Source organism: Pleurodeles waltl, chromosome 6, assembly GCF_031143425.1.
Source record: "Pleurodeles waltl isolate 20211129_DDA chromosome 6, aPleWal1.hap1.20221129, whole genome shotgun sequence".
NCBI lineage: Eukaryota > Metazoa > Chordata > Amphibia > Caudata > Salamandridae > Pleurodeles > Pleurodeles waltl.
This window is the reverse complement of record NC_090445.1, coordinates 81,063,663-81,068,048: the sequence shown is the minus strand read 5'-3', so window position 1 is coordinate 81,068,048 and position 4,386 is coordinate 81,063,663. Positions and strand designations below refer to the sequence as shown.

The window sequence follows — 4,386 nt, the reverse complement described above, 5'->3', positions numbered from 1 at the left end:
CGGCTCAGGCTAGGAAAGGGCGCGGGAAAGGCTCGGCCTAGGACAACTCCCAGCAGCGCCACCCAGGGCGGGAAGTGCTGCGTTGTGTGGAGTCCTGTGGGAATCGTGAGGCAAACTGCAGGATGTGTGTGTGTGTAGCTTTAAGCCTCAGCGAAATATCTGAAAAAAGTGAGAGTTAATGTTCAACCCGAAAATGGAGAAGCCTTTAAAAAGCATCACGCCCAACGTGGGGCTCAAACCCACGACCCTGAGATTAAGAGTCTCATGCTCTACCGACTGAGCTAGCCGGGCTGCTGTGCCGGTGTCATTTCACACACCCTCTCTGTGTTCTTTGTGAGGAAGTAGTGTGTGGTTATCCCAGGAGGCCTCTTAGTTTCATTTTCTCTGCTGCTGACTCGACACAGGCACCTCTCTCTTTCTCCATCTCTCGCTCTACTCCAGTCTTATGTCCCCATCAGTCTTTCGGGAGCTTACTCTGGTACATACATGCATCTGTCCTTTCAACCTGTCTCTGGGCACATGCTTAAATGTCCAGTAGAGAACAGTGTGAACTCTCCCTGTTTCGCGAGGTGGCAGTCAGCCTCCAGAGTCGTGTTCTGGAGGCTGCCGGAATGGCTGAGCGGTGTGAGGTGCGACATTCAAGAGCAGTATCTTCCCCAGTCCCGTGGTCAAATCCTGCTGCTGACATAAAGTAGTTTTCATACCTACTTTAATCATAACACCAGCGGGGATGAGACCTTAAACTCCTCTTTTTGAAAGGATGGGGGGGGGGGGGACAGGATGGACCGGAGTGGACTCCGAGCTCGCTGTAAGCACGGGCGGCTCAGGATAGGAAAGGGCGCAGGAAAGGCTCGGCCTAGGACCGCTCCCAGTGGCGCCTCCCAGGGCGGGAAGTGCTGCGTTGTGTGGAGTCCTGTGGGAATCGTAAGGCAAACTGCAGGATGTGTGTGTGTGTAGTTTTAAGCCTCAGCGAAATATCTGAAAAAGGTGAGAGTTAATGTTCAACCCGAAAATGGAGAAGCCTTTAAAAAGCATCACCCCCAACGTGAGGCTCAAACCCATGACCCTGAGATTAAGAGTCTCATGCGCTACCGACTGAGCTAGCCGGGCTGCTGTACCTATGACTTTTAAAACACCCTCTGTGTGTTCTTTGTGAGGAAGTAGTGTGTGGTTATCCCAGGAGGCCCCTTTGTTTCATTTTCTCTGCTGCTGACTCAACACAGGCACCTTTCTCTTTCTCCATCTCTCGCTCTACCCCAGTCTTATGTCCTCATCAGTCTCTCTGGAGCTCACTGTGGTACATACATGCATCTGTCCTCTCAACCTTTCTCTGGGCACATACTTAAATGTCCAGTAGAGAACAGTGTGAACTTTCCCTGTGTCGCGAGGTGGCAGTCAGCCTCCAGAGCCGTGTTCCGGAGGCTGCCGGAATGGCCGAGCGGTGTAAGGCGCCACATTCAAGAGCAGTATCTTCTCCAGTCCCGTGGTCAAATCCCGCTGCTGACATAAAGTAGTTTTCATACCTACTTTAATCATAACACCAGTGGGGATGAGACCTTAAACTCCTCTTTTTGAAAGGATGGGGGGGGACTGGACGGACCGGAGCGGACTCCGAGCTCGCTGTAAGCACGGGCGGCTCAGGCTAGGAAAGGGCGCAGGAAAGGCTCGGCCTAGGACCGCTGCCAGCGGCCCCTCCCAGGGCGGGAAGTGCTGCGCTGTGTGGAGTCCTGTGGGAATCGTGAGGCAAACTGCAGGATGTGTGTGTGTGTGTGTAGTTTTAAGCCTCAGCGAAATATCTGAAAAAGGTGATAGTTAATGTTAAACCCGAAAATGGAGAAGCCTTTAAAAAGCATCACACCCAACGTGGGGCTCGAACCCACAACCCTGAGATTAAGAGTCTCATGCTCTACCGACTGAGCTAGTAAGGCTACTGTTCCTATGTCATTTCACACACCCTCTGTGTGTTCTTTGTGAGGAAGTAGTGTGTGGTTATCCCAGGAGGCCCCTTTGTTTCATTTTCTCTGCTGCTGACTCAACACAGGCACCTTTCTCTTTCTCCATCTCTCGCTCTACCCCAGTCTTATGTCCCCTTCAGTCTCTCTGGAGCTCACTCTGGTACATACATGCATCTGTCCTCTCAACCTGTCTCTGGGCACATACTTAAATGTCCAGTAGAGAACAGTGTGAACTCTCCCTGTTTCGCGAGGTGGCAGTCAGCCTCCAGAGACATACCCGGAGGCTGCCGGAATGGCCGAGCGGTGTAAGGCGCCACATTCAAGAGCAGTATCTTCCCCAGTCCTGTGATCAAATCCTGCTGCTGACATAAAGTAGTTTTCATACCTACTTTAATCATAACACCAGCGGGGATGAGACCTTAAACTCCTCTTTTTGAAAGGATGGGGGGGACAGGACGGACAGGAGCGGACTCCGAGCTCGCTGTAAGCACGGGTGGCTCAGGCTAGGAAAGGGCGCAGGAAAGGCTCGGCCTAGGACCACTCCCAGCGGCGCCTCGCAGGGCGGGAAGTGCTGCATTGTGTGGAGTCCTGTGGGAATCGTGAGGCAAACTGCAGGATGTGTGTGTGTGTAGTTTTAAGCCTCAGGGAAATATCTGAAAAAGGTGAGAGTTAATGTTAAACCCGAAAATGGATAAGCCTTTAAAAAGCATCACATCCAACGTGGGGCTCGAACCCACGACCCTGAGATTAAGAGTCTCATGCTCTACCAACTTAGCTAGCCAGGCTGCTGTGCCTATGTCATTTCACACACCCTCTGTGTGTCCTTTGTGAGGAAGTAGTGTGTGGTTAACCCAGGAGGCCCCTTTGTTTCATTTTCTCTGCTGCCGACTCGACACAGGCACCTTTCTCTTTCTCCATCTCTCGCTCTACCCCAGTCTTATGTCCTCATCAGTCTCTCTGGAGCTCACACTGGTACATACATGCATCTGTCCTCTCAACCTGTCTCTGGGCACATACTTAAATGTCCAGTAGAGAACAGTGTGAACTCTCCCTGTTTCGCGAGGTGGCAGTCAGCCTCCAGAGCCGTGTTCTGGAGGCTGCCGGAATGGCCGAGCGGTGTAAGGCGCCACATTCAAGAGCAGTATTTTCCCCAGTCCCGTGGTCGAATTCCGCTGCTGACATAAAGTAGTTTTCATACCTACTTTAATCATAACACCAGCGGGGATGAGACCTTAAACTCCTCTTTTTGAAAGGATGGGGGGGGGGAACAGGACGGACCGGAGCGGACTCCGAGCTCGCTGTAAGCACGGGCGGCTCAGGCTAGGAAAGGGCGCAGGAAAGGCTCGGCCTAGGACCGCTGCCAGCCGCCCCTCCCAGGGCGGGAAGTGCTGCGCTGTGTGGAGTCCTGTGGGAATCGTGAGGCAAACTGCAGGATGTGTGTGTGTGTGTGTAGTTTTAAGCCTCAGCGAAATATCTGAAAAAGGTGAGAGTTAATGTTAAACCCGAAAATGGAGAAGCCTTTAAAAAGCATCACGCCCAACGTGGGGCTCGAACCCACAACCCTGAGATTAAGAGTCTCATGCTCTACCGACTGACCTAGTAAGGCTACTGTTCCTATGTCATTTCACACACCCTCTGTGTGTTCTTTGTGAGGAAGTAGTGTGTGGTTATCCCAGGAGGCCCCTTTGTTTCATTTTCTCTGCTGCTGACTCAACACAGGCACCTTTCTCTTTCTCCATCTCTCGCTCTACCCCAGTCTTATGTCCCCTTCAGTCTCTCTGGAGCTCACTCTGGTACATACATGCATCTGTCCTCTCAACCTGTCTCTGGGCACATACTTAAATGTCCAGTAGAGAACAGTGTGAACTCTCCCTGTTTCGCGAGGTGGCAGTCAGCCTCCAGAGACATACCCGGAGGCTGCCGGAATGGCCGAGCGGTGTAAGGCGCCACATTCAAGAGCAGTATCTTCCCCAGTCCTGTGATCAAATCCTGCTGCTGACATAAAGTAGTTTTCATACCTACTTTAATCATAACACCAGCGGGGATGAGATCTTAAACTCCTCTTTTTGAAAGGATGGGGGGGACAGGACGGACAGGAGCGGACTCCGAGCTCGCTGTAAGCACGGGTGGCTCAGGCTAGGAAAGGGCGCAGGAAAGGCTCGGCCTAGGACCACTCCCAGCGGCGCCTCCCAGGGCGGGAAGTGCTGCATTGTGTGGAGTCCTGTGGGAATCGTGAGGCAAACTGCAGGATGTGTGTGTGTGTAGTTTTAAGCCTCAGGGAAATATCTGAAAAAGGTGAGAGTTAATGTTAAACCCGAAAATGGATAAGCCTTTAAAAAGCATCACATCCAACGTGGGGCTCGAACCCACGACCCTGAGATTAAGAGTCTCATGCTCTACCAACTTAGCTAGCCAGGCTGCTGTGCCTATG

General features: G+C 52.2%; 1 non-coding gene across 1 annotated transcript; it reads right to left on the bottom strand.

Moving 5' to 3' along the window:
- Nucleotides 1-218: 218 nt before the first annotated feature.
- On the bottom strand, nt 219-291 carry TRNAK-CUU (transfer RNA lysine (anticodon CUU)). Its single transcript has one exon. It is a non-coding gene; the product is annotated as a tRNA-Lys (tRNA).
- Between the last annotated feature and the right edge of the window lie 4,095 nt (nt 292-4,386).